Source organism: Leptonychotes weddellii, chromosome 5 (assembly GCF_054177405.1).
Source record: "Leptonychotes weddellii isolate Sample4059 chromosome 5, ASM5417740v2, whole genome shotgun sequence".
Classification (NCBI taxonomy): domain Eukaryota; kingdom Metazoa; phylum Chordata; class Mammalia; order Carnivora; family Phocidae; genus Leptonychotes; species Leptonychotes weddellii.
Window position 1 is genome coordinate 78,836,937 of NC_138373.1, and position 22,650 is coordinate 78,859,586.

The following is a 22,650-nucleotide window of genomic DNA, read 5'->3' on the forward strand; positions in this document are numbered from 1 at the left end:
TGAAACATAACTTTTCCCCTTAATTAAATGTACTTAGTCTATGATGATTTGGGTTATTGTGCTTAATGTATATATGGTATATAAAGTAAATAGTATATAATATGTGCAGGCAGGCATTTTTTCCTCTCTCTCACCAGCCTCTCAGCTGTCCCTTCCCCTTGCTGTTTATATACCTCTCTAGAGCCCCATCATCACCTTCTATTTCTTTATTCCTCTGGGATTGGAAATAAGCTGAGCAAATTAGTTCTAAAATTTTAATAAAGAGATTTTAAGTAAAAGCCTAAGTATTGTACCTGTGATTTGAGTAGATGAACTACCATTTATATCATTTTAATAATTTATTTATGCCTCCTTCACTCCATGATTTAGTCCCAGCTATGAAGGGCTACCTTATCACCATCCCTAGTGCCCACCACTGTACTTAGTACAGATAGGTAGGTAGGTAGGGAGGGAGATAGACAGATAGATAGAGCTGGTAAACATTTTGAGTAAATGAATTTTCAAATTCTTGACCAAATTTAAGAGAGCATCAGTACAGTCACACAAAGGCTTAGGATGCTTAGATTTTAAGACTAACTCTGCAATGAACTAGTTGTATGACGTCAGACAAATCATTTGACCTGTCTTCGTTTTACTTTCTTCATTAGTAAAATAAGACAGCTAGACCACACGATCTTTACATATCTCATATATTATACATTTTAAGATTATCGTCTATTCTGATTACTAATCAGCTCTGTTTTCTTAAATAATTAAGATTATAAAATAAGTCACCTCCAGAGAGGCGTTCTGATTGAATACTGATCTACTGGCAAATACTGTAGGTCTACTTTTAGTGGAAAGGAGAGCTATAAAGGTGGTGGCAAGAAGCAAAAGGTTCAATTTTAAAGTTTCCCATACTGGCCCAATCCCAGCATTTTACCTATAAATCACAGGCTCTCCAGCCAGATAGAACTTGAATGTTAAACTTCATAAAGGTAGAGGGATGGGAACAGTGACATGTCTTGGGCAGCCTGAGGACAACCTTGTAACATCTATGGTACAAAATATGGAAGAATGACGACAGAGGAAGAAATAGAATGATATTGCAGATGAACAGTGTCTACCTTTCAATTTCACCTCCAGAACACTCTGGGAGAGAGAATAGGTGAAACAGTCAGTGAACAAATGAACCCTGCTCAGTTTTTCTATCATACTTTGTTCACATGTAGAACAGATATTGGAATCTCACTAACATCAAAAAGCATTTTAAAAATTTATTCCTTGAAAATGTATTAAAACAAAAACTGAATACATACTGTCCACTTAGCACTACGTTAAGACACAAGAAAGACAAAGATTAGTCAGACATGTTTTCTACCTGCCAAGTGTTCAGAGTAAAGGGAAAAACAAGTAATAAGCCGTAAAATGCAACTTAATTACTACTTCAAAGTAAGTGTAAGATACAACTTGGGCACAAAGAAGGGACTGACTAATTTTTTCCAGGAAAGTAACCTTTAAACCAAATGTAAAATAATATAGACAAAATGATGAGGTTGACAGAGAGCAAACTCCAGGCCGAGGGAACAGCTTGTGTGAAGTCATGGAAGCATGAAGCTAAGTGTATTCAATTACTGTATTCAAGTATAGCATTTGTGGAATACAAGAGTCAAAGAATGAGACCTGAAAGTAAAGCAGGGAGACTGGGTCACAGAGGGCAGTCATTGTGTGCCACTATAAAGAGGAACTGGACTTTCTATGGGGAACACTGAAGAATTTTAAAGCAAGGTAATAATATGATTAGCAGTGAGGACAGAGAAGAGAATGCTCTGTCAGCCATTCTGTAATAGGAATCAAAGGATTTGGTGACTGATCACTTAAAGGTGGGACAGATTGGTGGGTAAGGCAAAGAGAAGAGTCCAGAAAGATTCACAGATCATTAATATTACCATTTCAGTAATAGTGGCTCCATTTAGAGGAATAGGGGGAAAAAAAAAAAAGAGGGGAGCAGGTTTAGGAAAAATGCAACAAATATATTTTGGTAAATGTGAAGTCTAAGAGGCCTGTGCAACCTTCAGGTATAGTCAGAAACAAAGGATTAGAGTTTAGATTAGAGTTTTAGGACATTACTACCAGCAGGAGATAAAACATTTGAAAAGTCACTCTTCTAATGAAAACAATGTGAAGTGCTGAAGTCATCTTGGAAAACAATGAAACATGAAACGAGAGGAGAGCTGAGAAAAGAATTCTGGAAAACTCAGAAACTTCTCAACTTGTGAGTGTTCAGATTATGAACAAAACCATAAACAGAGACCCCTCCACCCCAAAAAATGAAGCACTGGCTTTCTCTGCTACCAACAGATGGAGCTACAACTTTCTTGAGGAGATTACCACTTTGGAACAACTTTAGATACATATTAAGCTCCTAAGAGCAGAGCTTCTGAATGCACATCTAAGTGCAAATAAGTAACGAAAAGAGAGGTAGGATGTAAACCAGGAAAGAATAGCAAGCACCATGGGAGCCAAAGGAAGAGTATTCTTTAAAAAAAAAAAAGCGTTTCATTACAAGCATACATTCATTCAGTAAATGGACAATCTACAAAGTACTACAAATTCTAAGCAATAAAAAATTCAATAGTGAACAAATCACAGTCCATGTCCTCTAAGAGCTTGCAGCAAATGCTACAGCAAAATCAAGTAAGATAAAAACTAAACATTCGCCTTTTGGCTTGGCTTTTACAAGACTACAAATGACCTAGAGGCATAATGAGCTCAGGCACTAGACTACAGTGGGTGGACTACTGAAGGAAGAGTGAGAAAGAGGAAACAACAGGTAGTAAGGTTCTCCCCAGGAACCTCAGCTGGGAACAAGACACAAACAAGGCAGCAGAAAGAGGGCATTAAGAAAATAACTTCCAGATATGCATAACATCACATCAAGAGAATTAAGAGACACATGGACTCTAGGAGCTTATAATATAAACAGTCGGACATAGACACATACATATAAGACAGAGAAGAATAACATTTTAAATTGGTTCCATAATACATTCTAAGAGACTGAGGCCTAAATTATTAAAATTACATCCAATGTTATTAATTTTGATTAATAATCATTTTCTTTCTACAATCTGGTTTAAGTCAAGTTGAAAATTAGAAGGCAATCCTGTGGCCAAAGAAATTCAATCACCCCCCAGAGAAAGGAAAATGAATGAAATACCTTGATGCAGTTGGGTATTAAAGATATGCCTGAGACCAATTACCTGGTAAAGGGAGATGTATGAAATATTTTAGTACTGGGTTTACTGGCCCCTTCAAAAGATGCTAGAGAGAAGTCAGAAAGTGTTGGGGTGGGGAGAGAGATGATGTAGTAGAAGCAAATAAATATTCTAAGTACTTACTAGAAAAAGTAGTGTGATTTATGTTAAGTCCAGCTGACAAGTCTGTGTCAGTTTTATCATCCCAGCTGGTTCAACATATTTCAAAATAGCACATGACATGACCTATATACATACCAGGAGAAAAAGAAAGGTCTTATCCTTGTCTGGCTAACATTATAGAGGCAAGATGGCAAGTAGAAGGCAGTGTATGACCTAACAAAACTACCTCATACTGGTATCTAAAATTCTCATTTCTGTAGTAGCAATTTGTAAAACTTATAACAAAGCTGGAAATCTTATGTAACTTACTAAACATTATCAACTACATGAACTCATAAATATTTGCTTAATGAGAGGAAAACAGTCTCATCACCTTGGGATCATCAAGGAACTGTTACCAGAAATGCATAAATTCATTTACCGCACAAGAAAAGCATTGGAACAACTCCATTTTTAACCAGCACACTCTCATACTACCTTTTTCTTTAAAAAAAAAAAAAAGTCTTCAAAACAAATTTCAAAAATAACTGCCATCAATCTTTAAAAAAATAAAGTTCTCTATTAATTATTGAGACCCATATAAGAAGGAATAACCAAAATGAGGAAATAATGAATTAAGTTTTCTTTTTTAACAAAAGTGCTTCTATGTTATGGGATCTGGCAAAACTAGAGAGAGAGATTTATATACCTATTCCTCCTTCCTTCTCTCCCCAACCCCCAATCTTGTATACAAGCCTAGTGTTATTCAAGTTAACAGCATATAGCTATAACTCTACAGCTGGGTAGACAAGTTTGGAAAATTAGGTCACAAGCTTGCCACAGGGACTCCCATCATCTGTCTGGCAAGTTTGTATGACTTCCTCCTCCCTGTGATTCTGTTATACGCTGCCCAAAAGGCAAGATAAGGGAAAGGTTATCAGGACTTTCTATAATAGCTACAAAAATATTTGGTCCACATCACTAACAATGTGGGAAAACTCAGGCAGTTTTATCCTTCTACATTCAACATAGTAATCAGCGCTTTGATAAATATTTATTGAGAACCTTCTTTGCACAGAAATTCTATTTTTTAAAGTTCAATGCCAATCACGGCCCAACCCATACACGCCAGCATAGCACTTGAAAGCAATTCTTGATCCTGTTTCCAAACAATTAAGCTCTTTGCAATGCAAATAAAGATGTTTTTTGAAATAGATCGGTATGAATCTTTCATTCTTGGTAGCTAACTAGAAACACATGAGCCAAACACATTGTGGGGATCATTTCAATGGTGTGTAATTTGAGAGGTGTGTCAGAAAGTGCTTTGCTCCACTAAAGGAGTCCACATTTTTCTCTCTTGTAAGTAAAATGCAAAGGCAATGTTGCTTCATACAACAGTCTTAAAGTTACCCACATTCCAAATTCAAGATAAGAAATATTTCCCCATCTCTAAAGATTAACACTTTACAACCAGCCTTAAGTCTCCAGCATGACTTCATTTTATGAATAATAGCTTCTTCGTTCCTAAAAGTTTCCAAGAACAAAATACTGAATAGTGTCTATAAAAATAACACAAACCATGCTTGTCTGATCTGATCTTAAATTAACCTTAACTGCTGAAAATCTTTCAAAGGGAGTACTGCTGTACTATAATTTTTCCCAAAGCTCCTCATAAATAAATCTTCCTGTAGTGGAATTATTGTAAAATCACACATAATTTTGAAGTACTTATAAATCTACAACATGAGTACATGTAAAAATTATAATACAAAATGTGAATATCTTCACTCTCTTAGAAGTTAGAGAGAAGGAAGGAGGGAGAGAAGGACAGGAAGGTTATTCTTTATTTTCCACATTTTTGACCATTTACCTAGAATCTGATCTTTAAGGTTTTATGCTTCTTTTAATTTAGGTTTCTGACATTTGTAAATTCAGTAAGGATATAAATCTTATCTGTCTCAACTGCAGCATCTTCGTTATTTTGTAATACATCTACCACTTAATAGGCACTTACTTAGGTTTTTTTTTTTCGTATTTCTTTATTGACATATAAATTCCACTAACTGAAACAAAACTATTTTCTATTAAATAAAGCTGTTTATGTCCAAGACTATTATATTAAGAAATTAAACTGAGTTGAATTAAACCAGTGACTCTGCTAATAGTTTAGCCAAATCCCTAATCTCGTATAACTAACTCACATACACATGTCACAAGAAGAATTACTGGAGAAAGTTGAAATGATCAAACAAGCTCTATCACCACCACAACAAACAAAACTCACCCTCACATACGAAGGACAGTTCCATACGCATTTTATTGTATTCAGTATGCATTTGTGTACGCGTTCCTCTTGTACAATTTTCTTATAAAAGAAACTTCGCCCCAATATTATCCTTCCCAATGACTGCTAGGGTTAACAGCAGCAACAAACCCTTGCTAAGAGTAATTAGAGAGGGAGGAATAAGAAGTTGAAGGATCACAGCTAGTTTTTAGAAGTTCTTTCAGAAAAAAACAAAAACAACAACACTCTGAGCTGAATTAGTTTCTTTGACCTTAAAAATTAAGCTATGTTCTCAAATCAATCCCCTGCAAAAATTTACAGGCTCTTGTCTTCCTTTGGAAGAGAGAAAAACTCAGCAGGCTTGGATCAGCTACCTAGTGCAAAAAGCTTTCCCCCAAATTCATGTCCGCTCTCTCAAGAATATGTAACTAGATCAGCTTCCATATATAGTAAGCGTTTGTTATACCTAATGTCTAAAATCCAAATAATGTCCACATTAGCCTAACAGAATTGATGTTAGCTAGAAAGATCTGGCTGTTAAATCTTGCAATATTAAGAAGGTCCATGTCCTGAACCCAAAGTCTTTTGTGTTTATTTGAATAAATATTTAATATACATTTCTACCACATAATACATTGTTACAATATGTATAATCAGAGTTCCCCAGATGTAGCTCATGAACAGCACAGTGATGGTAAAAATGGTTTATAGGTTCCTGTGAAATTTTAGTGTTTCTACTTTTGTCACAGCAAACTATTTCTATGATCAGATACTACCACCACTAGTTTTCCCAATCATTTACTTTACCCATTAGTCTGGAATCTTTTAGTTTGGTCATATAAGTACCTTTGAAAACCACAAATATAAAACAAAATATAAGTGGTAGCCATTAGGTTAAATTATCCCCTATTCTCAGGTCTTTTATTCCATAATAAAGTAATAGCTCACAAATTCATACTTCAAATATTCCATTAGCTACCTGGCAGAGCAAGAAAATGGAAATAACTGCAGGTAACAGATACAGGTGGAGGGTAGGAAGTCTCAGAGGTAAGACTTTTATTCCTGTTTGAAGACCCTTTAGAAGCCCATGGAGTATTCCATGTAAAATTATTTTTTATATTATATGACTTCACTTGAGATATATTTGAACTCAAATTCTTAAAATTCCCTACAGTGTTAAGGGGCTCCTACAAAACAAAATGTAAAAAAGAAAGAAAAAAAGAAAAAGAAAGAAAGAGGGAGGGAGTGGAAAGCCAGTAGCATATATTCCAATATACAAACAAAACCATAGTGGATCTTTCCTAATTAGTACAAAAACTGGTGTTAAAATGTATTCCAGCTCAAGTTAATCACTGTTAATGTATTCAGTCTGGACAGGATTTCATTATCTTCATAATGAGACTTACTACTTCCAAAATAATTTACTTACTACCCAAATAAGATGAAGGTGATGAGGGCTTCAATCACTCCTTTGTTTCAAACCCTCTAGCAGCCTAAACTTAACCTTCACTGTCATAACCACCATGAATGCCCCTTTTATTCAGACTTCACTCTCCATGACTGAGATCTCACCAGGCAGTGAGAAAAAGTTAGAACAGTAAACTGGAAAGATAGCAAAGTAACGAAAGATACATGTTTCAACTAAGTCATCTGAGGATTGAAAAAAGCTGTCAGACACCAGGGCAAGAGGATGGGGTAAAACAAGGATGAGGGAAGCAAGGTGGAAAAGGCATGTCAAGGGAAAACCCACACAGTCATTTATCTGCTTCAAAATTTTTATGACTATTTTCTTCATGAGACCATAGAAGGTAGCAAGTCTTAAGATAGTTTTGAAAAATGTGAAATATGGCCAAATGCATAGATCTTACAGTAAATGGTGCTAAAACTTTTTCTTTCAATTATCTGGATAAGAAACATAAAAAAGTTAAGATAATATGAAATGAAAAGTTGAAACTTTAAACATTTTATTCTGTAATTCTACAAAGATAGCAAATATACTAATATACAAATAACATAGAACTGATCATTCCTAAATTTAAATGAGGTTATAATTTTTTATATTATTTTATTATTCTTTACATATTATTCAAGCTTGGCTATCATGGATTAGTCATTTAAAAATAGAAGAGATGAGGGGCACCTGGGTGGCTCAGTCAATTAAGCATCCAACTCTTTTTTTTTTTTCTTTAAGATTTTATTTATTTATTTGACAGAGAGAGAGACAGCAAGAGAGGGAACACAAGGTAGGAGGAGTGAGAGAGGGAGAAGCAGGCTTCCCACTGAGCAGGGAGCCCGATGCAGGGCTCCATCCCAGGACCCTGGGATCATGACCTGAGCCGAAGGCAGACGCTTAACGACTAAGCCACCCAGGCACCCCAAGCATCCAACTCTTGATTTCCAGTCAGGGCATGATCTCAGGGTCATGAGATCAAGCCCTGCATGGGGCTCTGCCCTCAGTGTGGAGTCTGCTTGTCCCTCTCTCTTCCCCCCACCCCCGCCCCCGGCTTGTGTGCTCTCTCTCTGTAAAAGAAATAATTTAAAAATAAGGGCCGCCTGGGTGGCTCAGTTGGTTAAGCGACTGCCTTCAGCTCAGGTCATGATCTCAGGGTCCTGGGATCGAGCCCCGCATCGGGCTCCCTGCTCGGCAGGAGCCTGCTTCTCCCTTTCCCACTCCCCCTGCTTCTGTTCCCTCTCTTGCTGTCTCTCTCTGTGTCAAATAAATAAATAAAATCTTAAAAAAAAAAATCTTTAAAAATAAAAGAAGAAATGAGACATTAACAAATCTGTGAATTAATGTAAATCTAGTTAAAATCTTTAGAGGGATACTTTCCTCAAAATTAAAAACACCCTCTTTAATATAAATTCTTTAGACATACATATTAATTCCACACCTTTACATGCATGAGTATCGTGTGAAAAATGCTACAAGCTTTGTCCCAAAGACTAGATTTTTATCACAGAAAGAATTCCATTGCTTTTAAGTTATTCAGAATCTAATAAAGCCCCCCAAAAGAACTAAATAAAAGTACTACCAATAAAATTAATGTCTTCTCTTGACTAAAATGATCCTGAGATGTATAAAAAAAAAACACTAGTTGTAGTATATAGTACTGAAAACAAACAGATTATACATCACAAGTTTTAATAATGAAGATAAACATACTAAAATAAGACAATTCAACCTAAAGGTAGGGTTTCTTTTTTTTTTTTTTTTTTTTTTAAGATTTTATTTATTTATTTGACAGAGACAGACACAGCGAGAGAGGGAACACAAGCAGGGGGAGTGGGAGAAGGAGAAGCAGGCTTCCCTGCTGAGCAGGGAGCCCGATGTGGGACTCGATCCCAGGACTCCAGGATCATGACCTGAGCCGAAGGCAGTCGCTTAACCAACTGAGCCACCCAGGCACCCTAAAGGTAGGGTTTCTAATCAGTATTTTTTTATATTAAAAAGTAATACTGGGGCGCCTGGGTGGCTCAGTCCTTAAGCGTCTGCCTTCAGCTCAGGTCATGATCCCAGGGTCCTCGGATCGAGCCCTACATCGGGCTCCCTGCTCCACGGGGAACCTGCTTCTCCCTCTCCCACTCCCCCTGCTTGTGTTCCTGCTCTCGCTCTCTCTCTCTCTGTCAAATAAATAAATAAAATCTTTAAAAAAAAGTAATATTTTAAAATCTCAATATATGGTTGGTCATAAAACAGTTAAAGTTTTGAAAACATTGGAAAGGAAATTGGAAATTACTTACACATATACATACAAACACAAACAAGCTGAGCATGCTATTGCGGGGCAGGGGGAATCTATACAGAGATACAGTAATGTTCTAATTCCTTCCATTTATCAAAATTAAATGTATCTTCTCTGTCATCACAAGTATAACTTTTTTCAAATTTAAAAGTCAACATATTTAAAATCACCTTACTGTATCTTCATGTCTAAAAATACCATTAACTTCAAATGTCAAAATTATTATATAAGATTAAACAAATTGCATTCAATGTCTTCAATCACAAATTTCACACATACTTTTCTTTATGGATTTGTTTCACTACTTGTACTTTTTTAAAATATTTTATTTTCTAGTGAAAAATAGAAACAATTACAATATTACAAAACATTACAAAAACTAGAATCAGCAAAAAAAATTACACAGTGCTTAATGATCACAGACTTTCTATTTCAGGCACTGGAAACATTCTATTGTTGCACTAAACAAATTAATATATCAATAATACACATGTATTTCTAGAATAAGGAATAATATTCTAATGGTGATATTCGAAAAGAAATACAACATTTTAATGGTGCTAATAAAAGACTTTCTAAATAAAATGAAATTATATCAATAGCCTTTTTTTTTTTTAAGACTTTATTTATTTATTTGAGAGAGAGAGCACATGGCGGGGAGGGTCAGAGGGAGAAGCAGACTCCCCGCTGAGCAGGGAACCCGATGTGGGACTCAATCCAGGGACTCCAGGATCATGACCTGAGCCGAAGGCAGTCGCTTAACCAACTGAGCCACCCAGGCACCCCTCAATAGCCTTTAATAGGACTTTAAAAATATGTTTTTCCCTCCTTTTTTTAAAGTTTTTTGGTTACTGTTGTTCAAGAACAGTTGAAGAATAGTTGACATACAATATCAGTTTCAGGTATACAACACAGTGATTCAACATTTACATACATTATGAAATAATTACCACAGTAAGCCTAGTTACCACCCATTACCATACACAGTTATTACAGTATTACTGACTATATTTCCTATGTTGTACCTTCTATCCTCATGACTTATTTCTAACTGGAAATTTATACCTCTTAATCCCCTTCATCTTTTTGCCCATCCTCCCAACCCCCCTCCCCTCTGGCAACCACAGTTTGTTCTCTGTATTTATGAGTCTGTTTCTGTTTTGTTTGTTCCTTTGTTTTTTTGATTCCACATTTAAGAGAAATTATACAGTGTTTGTCTTTCTCTGTGGTTTATATCACTTATATAATATCCTTTAGGTCTATCCACGATGTCACAAATGTCAAGATTTCATTCTTTTTATGGTTAATATTCCACTGTGTGTGTGTATGTATGTATATACACACAATCATCTTTATTCATTCATCTATTGATAGACACTTAGGTTGCTTCCATATCTTGACTACTGTAAGCAATGTTGCAATGAACATATGAGTACATATATCTTTTCAAATTCATGTTTTCATTTTCTTCAAATAAATACCCAAAAGTAGAATTGCTGGATCATATGGTATTTTTATTTTTAATTATTTTAGGAAGCTCCATACTGTTTTCCATAGTTGGCTGAACCAATTTAAATTCCTTCCAACAGTGCTTGGGGATTCCCTTTTCTCCACATCCTTGCCAACATTTATTATTTCTTGTCTTTTTGATAACAGCCATTCTGACAGGTGTGAGGTGATATCTCATTGTGCTTTTTATATGCATTTCCCTAATGATTAGTAGTGATGTAGAGCATTGTTTCATGTGTCTGTTGGCCATCTGTATGTCTTCTTTGGAAAAATGTCTATCCAGGGCCTCTGCTCTATTTAATTGGATTGTTTGGGGTTTTCTGGTGTTGAGTTGTATTTTGTAAAAAAAAAATTTTATTTAATTGAGAAAGAGAGAGAGAGAGCACACACACGAGGTGGGGAGAGGAGCTGAGGGAAGGGAGAAGCAGACTCCCTGATTCGGAGCCTGATTCGGGGCTCAATCCAAGGACCCCAGGATCATGACCTGAGCTGAAGGCAGATTTTTAACTGACTGAGCCACCTAGGCACCCAGTGCTGAGTTGTACTAAGTTCTTTATATTTCTGGATATTAATCCCTTATCGAACATATCATTTGCAAATATCTTTTCCCATTAGTAGGTTGCCTTTTCATTTTGTTGGTTTCCTCTGCTGGGCAAAAGCTTTTTAATTTGACGTAGTCCCACTTGTTTATTTTTGCTTTTGTTGCTCTTCCCTGAGGAGACAAATCCAAAAAAATGTTGCTAAGACTGATGATGTCCAAGAGCTTACTGCTTAGGTTCTCTTTTAGGAGTTTTATGGTTTCAGGTCTTACATTTAGCTCTTTAGTCCACTTTGAGTTTATTTTTGCATATGGTATAAAAAGGTGGTCCAGGGGCGCCTGGGTGGCTCAGTCATTAAGTGTCTGCCTTTGGCTCAGGTCATGATCCCAGGGTCCTGGGATTGAGCCCCGCATCGGGTTCCCTGCTCGGCGGGGAGTCTGCTTCTCCCTCTTCCTCTCCCCCTGCTTGTGTTCCCTCTCTTGCTGTGTCTCTCTCTGTCAAATAAATAAATAAAAATCTCAAAAAAAAAAAAAAAAAAAAAGGTGGTCCAGTTTCATTCTTTTGCAGAAATCTGTCCAGTTTTTTCAACACCACTTACTGAAGAGACTATCTTTTCCCAATTGTATATTCTTACCTGCCTTGTTATAGATTAACTGACCATATGAGAGTGTGGGTTGATTTCCAGACTGTCTATTCTGTTCCATTGGTCTATTTTTGTGCTAATACCATATAATTTTGAGTACTACAGCTTTGCAGTACAGTTTGAAATCTGGGAGTGTGATACCTTCAGCTTTGTTCTTTCTCAAGGTTGCTTTGGCCATTTGGGGTCTTTTGTGGTCCCATACAAATTTTACAATTATTTGTTCTAGTTCTGTGAAAAATACTATTGGTGTTTTGATAAGGATTGTAGTGAATCTTAAGATTGCTTTGGGTGGTATGGACATTTTAGTAATATTAACCTTCCAGTCCATGAATATGGGATGTCTTCCCATTTGTGTTTTCTTCAACTTCTTTCATCAGTGCTCTGTAGTTTTCAGTATACAAGTCTTTCACCTCCTTAGTTTATTACTAAGTACTTTGTTCTTTTTGTTGCTATTGTAAATGGAATTGCTTTTCTAATTTCCTTTTCAGATAGCTTGTTGTTAGTATATGGAAATGGAATTGATTTTTGTTTGTTGATTTTGTATCCTGCAAACTTACTGAATTTATTAGTTCTAACAGTTTTTTTATGGAGTCTGGGGTTTTCCACTGATAGTATAGTAGCATGTTATCTGCAAAGAGTAAGTTTTACTTCTTCCTTTCCAATTTTCTTGTCTGAATGTTGCGGCTAGACTTCCAGTACTATGTTGAATAAAAGTGGTGAAAATAGGCAACCTTGTCTTGTTCCTGATCTTAAAGGGAATGCTTTCAGTTTTTCACAATTGAGTATGATGTTAGCTGTGGGTTTGTCATATATGGTCTTTATTAGGTTGGGGTATGTTCCCTCCTAATAAAGTGTTTATCATAAATAAACGCTGAATTTTGTCAAATGCTTTTACTGCATCTACTGAGTTGATCATATTAATTCATACTCTTCATTTTGTTAATGTGGTATATCACACAGACTAATTTGCAGATACTGAAATATTTGTATCCCCAGAATAAATCCCACTTTATCCTGGTATAGGATCCTTTCAGTGCATTATTAAATTCAGTTTGCTAAGATTTTGAGGATTTCTGCATTTATGTTCATCAGGGATATTGGTCTGTAATGTTCTTTTTTTGTAGTGTCTTTATCAGGTTTTCGTATGAGATTAATGCTGAACTTAGAGAATGTATTTGGAAACACTTCTTCCTCTTCAATTTTTTGGAACAGTTTGAGAAGGATAGGTATTAACTCTTCTTTAAATGTTTGGTAAAATGTAACTGTGAAATAGTCTGATTCTAGACTTTTGCCCCTCTCTTTAAATATAAACTTCCTTCTATTGATGTTCATTTTTTTTTCTACTGTCTTTCCTTTTTTTCTTCTCCCCTTATACTAAAAACACAATTTTTCAGCTGTAGAATTCTAACCCCCAACAAGCACATAATTCATACAATGAACAAATTATTTTAGCACATTGCTAAGTATTATGTTCAGGTTCTATTCAGAAACCATTCATAGCTCTTAGAATTCTGGATTGGCTCAAACAGGACTAGATGGTGCCTTTAAATGATGTTACATTCTAATGTTGCTATGCTACTAAATATAAGCATCATTTGAGACAGAACCTCTGATCTCACCCCAAAACACACAAGTCCTCTTTCTTAATAAAATCACTTGAGTATCACAGGACTGGAAGAAGAAGAAGAAAAAAAAAACATAAGAATTTATCTACTACATAAAGGACTATATTTAGAAAGTCACAGGATTAAAAGAGGAGATTCACACAATCCTTAAAACAGGTTTGAGATCTTTATCCTCTCCTACTATGATGCAATGAATACTGTATTGTATTGTTACTACAAAAATGAAAAATGATTATTCAGTTCTTTCTAATATCCCTACAGGCTCTGTGAGAATGCGCAGAATTTCCCACTACTCCTGTCATGTCCACCCATCCTGCACGTCAAACATATTCATCTTTCTGCCTGGAATGCCCTAGAGTCCCACATCATACTCTTATTCTTGGCTTCAAAAATTCATCCTATAAAACCCAATGTCACACTCTTCAATAAAGATTTTTCTGATTCCTCAGCCACAGTGAGCCTCTCCCTTTGTCTATGTGATGAAATATATATATAATTTTTGTTCATTTAACCTACCCTCAACAACTGTGTCAAATAGGTACTATTATCGTTTCTACTTCCTAGGTAAGAAAACTAAGGCAGGTAAAGACTTTCTGATTTCAAAGTCTATTGCTTGCTTGCTTGTTTATTTAATATATACTCTCATTAGTTCTGTTATCTACTAAAATGGGTTGCCCCATTCTCTGGGTTCCCTGAAGACAGAAGGCAGAGATCCTGTCTCATTCATCTTTGTATTCCCAGTGTCTGGCACAGAACAGATATTCCACAAATGCTCAATGAATGATGAATGAATGAATAAATGAAATGTAACGATGTTCAACTTACTCTGGGAAGAAAATTCCTCTTCTAAACATTCTTCTGTAACGAATATGTTAGTAAGCACTTATTTCATTCAGCAAATATTTTGTGAGTGTGTATCATATACTGTGCGTAAAGATAATTGAGTTTGGTTCCCTGCCCTCAAGAAACTTACAATTCAGTGGGAGAAAGCTATAAACAACTAGCTACTTCTACTATTATGTATTTTATTTTTCCTAAACCCCACAAGTTCCTCTCTTTAAAGGAACTTCATTCTTTATAATCATTTTCTAATAATTCACACCTCTGGGCCAATAAGATGCAGATCAGTCAACAGGAAAAAAAGAAAAAGGTTAAAATCATCTCCATGTATCTCAAAAACACAATTTTTGAGCCATTCTCATTTAACTCAGTAGTAATTTAAGTAATGTACAATTTTAAAGAAAATAATAAAATCAAGGACACCTGATACTAACTATCCTTGCACTTTCTCTTTTATGAGAGACCTCACAGCCAACTGGAAAGTTTTGGAGTCAAAAAGATCAAAGTTCCCATCCAAACTCTGTCCCTTTCTTTCCATATGGATCACAGATAAGTCACTTTATCTTTCTGAACACATTTCTTACCTGTAATATGGAAATAAGGAGAACTGCCTTAAAGAGCTCTTGTAAGAGTTTAAAAAGATAATGTATATAACACCTGCCACACCAAAGCTGCTACTTTCACTATGTCAGACCTCACTAGATGCTTTTTGGAAGCTAATGATTCTATCCGTAGCATAACGATATAAAAATTCTGGCCCCAATGTCAGTAACAGTGTTACTGACATATCAAAAGAAAGGTACTTAAAAAAAAAACCACTTCTTTCTGGCAAGAAGAATGGCATGGGATACGATTCAAGACCATACAGTTAAGTCTCAAGTTTCTAGATGGTACATACATCATCTGCCTCTTCTCAGCATACACCTTGCAAATCCCTTATTTCAGATCCTCTTTGCAAAAAAGAAAACCTTATTAATTATTTCTTACGGTTAGATCTGAAAGAACTGATAGATATCACTCTGTATTAATAATTCCACCTTCCAGGTGCCTGGGTGGCTCAGTCAGTTAAGTGTCTGCCTTTGGCTCAGGTCATGATCCAAGGGTCCTGGGATAGAGTCATACATCAGGCTCCCTGCTAAGTGGGGAGCCTGCTTCTCCCTCTCCCTCCTGCTTGTGCTCTCTCTCTAGCAAATAAATAAATAAAATCTTTTTTTAAATAAAAAATAAAATCTTTTATTAAAAAAAAAACAACACAATTCCATCTTCCACAAATGTCCAGAAACCAATCTCAACACACAGTCTATATGTATTACTACATTTTAGTTTCCAAGTCATTTCTCAACTGTTTCCTTTAAGCAATTCTGCAGAAGGTTTTTAAAAATCAAATAAAAACACTTTCTTTTCAATCCTAAGCCCAATTTATAATCTACTTGACTAAAAAATCTCATTTACTTGGTCTTGGTACAAATGAATAAAGTGAATCTAGATAGAGACTTTACACCTTTCATAAAAATGAACTCAAAATGGATCAAAGACCTAAAAGTAAAATTATAAAACTCCTAAAAAAAAAAAAAAAGGATAAAATCTAGATGGCCTTGACTTTGGCAATGAATTTTTAAAATACAACACCAAAAGTCTATCCATGAAATTGACAAATTGATATTTATTAAAATTAAAAACATCTGCTCTGAAAAGACACTGTTAAGAGAATAAAAAGAAAAGCCAGACTAGAAGAAAATATCTGCAAAATACATATCTGATAAAGTGACTGTATGAAAAAGATATAAAGAATTCTTAAAACAGTAAGAAAACTGACAACCCTATCAAAAAAAGGGCAAAAGTTCAGAACAGATATCTCCCCAAGGAAAATATACAAAAGACAACAGCATACGAAAAGATGTTTAACATTAAATGTCATTAGGGAATGGCAAATTAAAGCAACAATGAGATATTACTATACCTATTAGAATGCATAAAATCCAAAAAACTGACAATATCAAAAATTGACAAGGATGAGAAGCAACAGAAGCTTGCATTAATTGCTGATGGGAATGCAAAATGGCACAGCCACTCTGGAGAACAGTTTGGCAATATCTTATAAAGCTAACAATAATCTTATATTATCCAGCAATCATGTTCCTAGGTATTTACCCAAATGATGTGAAATCTTGTGTCTACACAAGAACTTGTCCATGAATATTTGTAGCAGCTTTGTTCATAGTTTCCAAAAACTGGAAGCAACAAAGATGTCCATCGATAAATGAATAGATACACAAACTCTGATACACCCACACAATGCAAAATTATCAAGTGATAAAAAGAAATGAGCTATCAAATCACAAGAAGACATGAACGAATCTTAAATGCATATTCATAAGTGAAAGAAGCCAGTCTGAAAAGGCTGTATGATTCCGATTATATGATGTCTGGAAAAGGCAAAACTATAGGGACAATTAAAAAAAAAAAAAATCAGTTGTTGTGGGGGAGGGGGAGAAGAAGGGAGGGTGGATTAAGGGAGTGATAAATGAAGAACGGGTTTTTTTAATGTATGATGCTTTGATACTATACTAATGGATACATGAAATGATGCATTTGTCAAAACCCAGAGAACTTTACAGGACAAAGAGAGAACTTTAATGTATGCAAACTTAAAAAAAAAATCATTTAGAAGGTCAGAAGGATCCCAGGATGGAATAAAAATTGTAACAAAAGGATCTGACACTATTTTTTTTTTGAAGATTTATTTATTTGACAGAGAGAGACACAGCGAGAGAGGGAACACAAGCAGGGGGAGTGGGAGAGGGAGAAGCAGGCTTCCCGCCGAACAGGGAACAGGGAGCCCGATGTGTGGGGCTCAATCCCAGGACCCTGGGACCATGACCTGAGCCAAAGGCAGACGCTTAAAGACAGAGCAACCCAGGCGTCCCTGACACTATTATCTCTGTGTGCAACTACTTCACTAAGTGGGATAGGAGAAAAAGGAATGGAATCTAAACTAAAAGCAAAAGGAACGGACATAAGAACTGTACTCTAGTTGATAAAGTTGTTTCCCACTCTCTGAAGAGAATATAAGTTAACAATTTCAATACTGCTATAAGTATATAAAAGGACTGACAATTAAGTAAATGTATGACAGATGGTGGGAGCCAGATTTCTTTTCATGGTTGGAATGAGTTTACAGATAAGCAAGAAGAAAAGGCCATAACGATACAAATGGTAATGGGGTAGGCAGAGTTGTAGACTCATATTATGTTATAGACTCAAAATATGAATTCATATTTTGCTTAACATGAATACATATGATTACATAGAGAAATATGTATAGATAGGCGTATATACAGGGTTTGTACACATACATACGTTTCCTGCTCTGTAAATAAGAGGGTCTAGAGGCATTGATACCCCAGTAGCAACAAGAACCCAGCACCCAAATCTTGGCTTCTAATACTATTTCCCAAGAAGATGAAACAGATTCTTTCCAGCTGATTCTAGGACTGGGACAGGAAATGGAAATATAAAAGATGACCCTGGAGCACCTTTTAATGCCAGAAAGTAATGATTAAAAAAAAAAACCTCACATTGACGGAGACATGTCAAAGGGACACAAGAGCCAACTGAAAGAGCTCCCAATGGCCAAAGCTGAAACAACTTGAGCAACAAAATAAAGTAGTACTGGATTATAACCCAAAGTATATAATGTATATCCATGAGTACGGACCAATATAAGTAAATGACTGAGTAAATACATAAATGGGGAGAAAAAAAAATCTGACACGCAGAAGAATTCTAAATAATCTATATAGATACCCCACCCTCAGGGAGGAGAAGTAAAACTATCCACTCCTTAAATGTGTGCTGTGCACAGTGACTTCCTTCTAAAAGTACAGCATGGAAAGAAGAAGAGTAACTTTTCAGGGCAGAAACCTACCAAACACTAACTCGGACAGGTGATCAAGATCATTATCAACAGTGATAAAAGTCATGTTCATAGAACGTACCTTTTATATGCTGTAATAAAAACAGCATTTTACTTCTGTGACCTTCCTTTCAAAAGACTAAAAGCCATGTCTGACCATGAGAACAAAGTCACACTAACTCCAACTGAAGAGCATTCTACACAATACATGACCAATACTCCTCACAACTGTGAAGGTCATCAAAAACAACGTCTAACAAGCTGTCACAGCCAAAAGGACCGTAAGGAGATATGACAACTAAGTGTAATGTGGTATCTAAGATGGTAGGGCCCTGAAACAGGAAAAAGGACATCAGGTAAAAACTGAGGAAAGCTAAATAAAGCGTGAATTTCAGTTCGTAATGATGTACCAATACTGCTTCATTAATCATCACAAATACTAATATAGGGGCGCCTGGGTGGCTCAGTTGGTTAAGTGACTGCCTTCGGCTCAGGTCATGATCCTGGAGTCCCGGGATCGAGTCCCGCATCGGGCTCCCTGCTCGGCAGGGAGTCTGCTTCTCCCTCTGACCCTCCTCCCTCTCATGCTCTCTGTCTCTCATTCTCTCTGTCTCAAATAAATAAATAAAATCTTTTAAAAAAAAATACTAATATAAGATGTAATAAGAGAGGAAGTTGGGTAACAGTGTATATAAAAAGTCACTGCACTATCTTTACACTTTTTCTGTAAATCTGAAACTGATCTAAAAAATAATATATATATATTTTTAAATACCGTCTAAGAATGTATCTAGAAATCACTGAAGAGGCTGTAGTGAAGCACTGAACACCTTCCCTGCATACATTAAAGTTAAAATGTTGACAACTATGTTGTTACAGAATTTTCCTTAAGAAAATATTTTCAATCACTAACAGCTGCAAACAACTTCTTGCAGTAATTCCCAGCAGGGATATACTATAGCTAAAGTACTTTAACTAAAATTCCACTTTTCCCCTTACATACCATTGCAGATGTCTGAAAGTTTGTAACCTGTCATTAACTTAGGTTGTTCTGTGATGATCCAAATCTATTTAATACAACCCTCCAAAGCTAACTTAAATTTTATATAAATGAAATCAGTGCTAAAATACTCACCCAGCAAAACTTCAAGCATCTAAAGAGAGACCTTGAGGAAAACCATCATCTCTTATTGTGGATACTATATTCTCTTATACAAACCATGGTTTAAGTGAGCTCTTGCAAAATTAAAATAGGTAAATGAAGAAAACAGGAGAGTCAGCAGAAAAAAAAAAAAAGGCAGTGAGTGAACATGTATGTAGCATAACACAAGAAAAGGAAGGGTCTAGGATTTGGGGTCAAATAAAAACTGAAAGCAAAGAGTACGAAGCCTAAAGGACTGATAACTGAAAAGTATCAGCATAGGTAAAAAATTGAAAAGAGAAAAAATGAGAAATGAAAACAAAATGAAATATTTTCATTTGATCGGAAACAAGCAAAGTGTTCAAAATTAGACATTAGACTCCCAAGAACAAACCAGAATAAACCATGCTGAAAAATCACCCCAAATACAACTTCAAGTATTCTCCCATCATCAATAAAAGGGTGAAAATTACTATTTATTGATATTCAATGACACTGGAAAGTGGGAAGAAAAAATATTTCAAAGAGAATGTACCAAATATTGTGAACAGTGGTTATTTCAGAATAGTGGAATTAAAAGTTTTCTTGTTGGGGCGCCTGGGTGGCTCAGTCATTAAACTTCTGCCTTCCGGCAGGTCATAATCCCGGGGTCCTGGGATGGAGCCGCGCATCAGGCACCCTGCTCAGCGGGAAGCCTGCTTCTCCCTCTCCCACTCCCCCTGCTTGTGTTCCCTCTCTCGCTGTGTCTCTCTCTGTCAAATAAACAAATAAAATCTTAAAAAAAAAAAAGTTTTCTTCATTTTTTTTTCTGCTGTGGAGTGAATGACTTGTGGAATTTTAAAAAGTCTTAATCTTTGAATTCTGCACTAAAGGCTTTCTATAAAATGTTATTACATTTGTGATACCCTTTAGTGGCAATTCTATAAAGTGTATTATTTTTCTAATTGTAAGTCAAAGTGTGAACTCATGACCAAAATTTTTTCACACTAGCAACTTAAGAACTATAAGAACCTGTCCAAAAAACTCCAATTCCAAACTGAAAATCTATACTAGGTGAGAGAGGATAACATTGACTTTAATTTCAATGACCACAGGATCTACATTTACTGCACATTTGCAAAACCCAAGTCCCTTTAGAATGGTATCCTCTCAGTAGAAATAAATTAGAAGCAAAACACAACACAGCTACTTTGCTGTTTCTGTATATATCCGTGTGTGTATGGATACATATGTATACACACATATATATCTATATGTATATGAATATAACTATATATATACATATACATACACATATATAAAGTCATCTGGGAATCCTAATTCTCCTATCTCCCAAAAGAATAACAAAGCCAGGGACGCCTGGGTGGCTCAGTAGGTTGGGCGTCTGCCTTCGGCTCAGGTCATGATCCCAGGATCCTAGGATCGAGTCCCGCATCGGGCTCCTTGCTCCACGGGGAGCGTGCTTCTCCCTCTGCCTGCCAATCCCTCTCTTGTACTCTCTCTCGCTCTCTCTCCAGCAAACAAATAAATAAAATCTTTAAAAAAAAGAATAACAAAGCCAAAATCAAGCTGTTCATATGCATCTGAAACCAAGTTTTATCTGAACTCTTAAGATATTACCTATTCCTCTTATGAGACAAAAACTGAAACCTTCAAAAGAAAAGCAGTAATACATTTCATTAAAATATATTTTGTAAAGGAGAACTCCAATTCTTAATGCTCTACCGCCCTAGACGTCTCTGGTTTTCATATCCTAATACCACAGGCGTCTTACCCCCAAAGAGATTCCAGCAGTACGATGGGTCTACGGGAAAATAAGGATTTGAGAAACAATGCAAAGGAAGAGAACAATCCGTGCAAAGATTTTTGCATACAGATAGTCCTTGAAAGGAAAGAAGAGTGACCCCAGGAGAAGCGAGCCGGGTCTTCATACATGGGGAAATCTACTCCAAAGGCATTAATTGACAAAGACACCAGAAAGGCCATCTTCCAAAAGTAAAATGGTGAGTAAAGTGGAACAAACTAAGAACGGAAAGTCAACAGGAATCAGGAGTGACAACTATTCAAAAACAATGAGCTATCTTAATTTGAGAGGGTATGCGATGGTGGGACCTTGCCCCAAACTACCAATCTGAAAAGACCCCCTCCATTTGAGGGTGGGGAGGGTAGCTCTCGAAACCCCAAGCCTAAAATAAACTGTGAGAATACCGGCTCCGTAGTCGCCCCACCGACCAGATAAGCGCAGGTGTGTGTGCGGAAGCTCAGGTTACCAGGAAATATCACAAGGACACGGAGAATCTTCTCTGCCCACCCTCCCGGAGCCCCGGGTTCGGCGGGCGGCTGGGCGGCCGAAGGTCGGCACCCGCTCCGTGGCGCCCCACGACCGGGCGCACGGACGCGCTCCGGTAGCAGCGCCCCGGCACACCTGGCCCCCAACACCAGTTGAAAGCAGTCAAAGTGAATGAAAGCGGACGCGGTGCCTGGCACCGCTCCATCCAAGCACACAAAAGCGGATTTTTAAAAATCGAGGCTGAGTTCAAACAGCTGGACCCCCGGCCGGCGCCTTTCGCCCGAGGGGCTCTTACCTCGGATCCGCCCTCGGGGCCGTGGCTTTCCCCGGAGGCGCCTCGAGACGGGACGAGGCAGGAGGCGGCCAGGAGAAAGCCCCCGACCTGGACCACGCCCTTCCAATCCTCCGCGAGCCGCAAAGCCGCCGTCTGCGCCCGACTGGAGAGCAGCGATCTCCGGGGTGAGCACAGCGCCGGCCTCGCGCTGGGCAAGACCGCCGCGCCCGCCGCCGCCTGTGAAGTCTGGAGCTACCCGCCCGCTCACCCGCTCGCCGCCAAAGGCAGCCGCGCGCCGCGCATGCCCACTAGCCCTGCTAGGAGCGAGCGAGAAGGCGCGGGCGCGCGCGCCCGACGCGGTCCGAGCTGGCTCCACTCTCCGGGTCTTGCCGGCAGCCGAGCCGCAGAGTATCTGGTCGACCCCAGCGCGGGAGGTGTACTGGGCGGTGGGGCCGGGTGGGCGGGAGAGGGGCGGGAGAAAAGAGGTCAGGGTGCCGTGCTAAGTTAT

At 37.3% G+C, this 22,650-nt stretch overlaps 1 protein-coding gene across 3 annotated transcripts in view; it reads right to left on the reverse strand.

Moving 5' to 3' along the window:
- EPS8 (EGFR pathway substrate 8, signaling adaptor) overlaps positions 1-22,402 on the reverse strand; it is a 175,711-nt gene extending 153,309 nt beyond the window's left edge. For all 3 annotated transcript variants that reach the window (XM_081821296.1, XM_081821294.1, XM_081821295.1), the window contains exon 1: positions 22,164-22,402. The gene's annotated coding sequence lies outside the window, so the exon portion shown is untranslated. The remainder of the gene's footprint in view (positions 1-22,163) is intronic.
- Between the last annotated feature and the right edge of the window lie 248 nt (positions 22,403-22,650).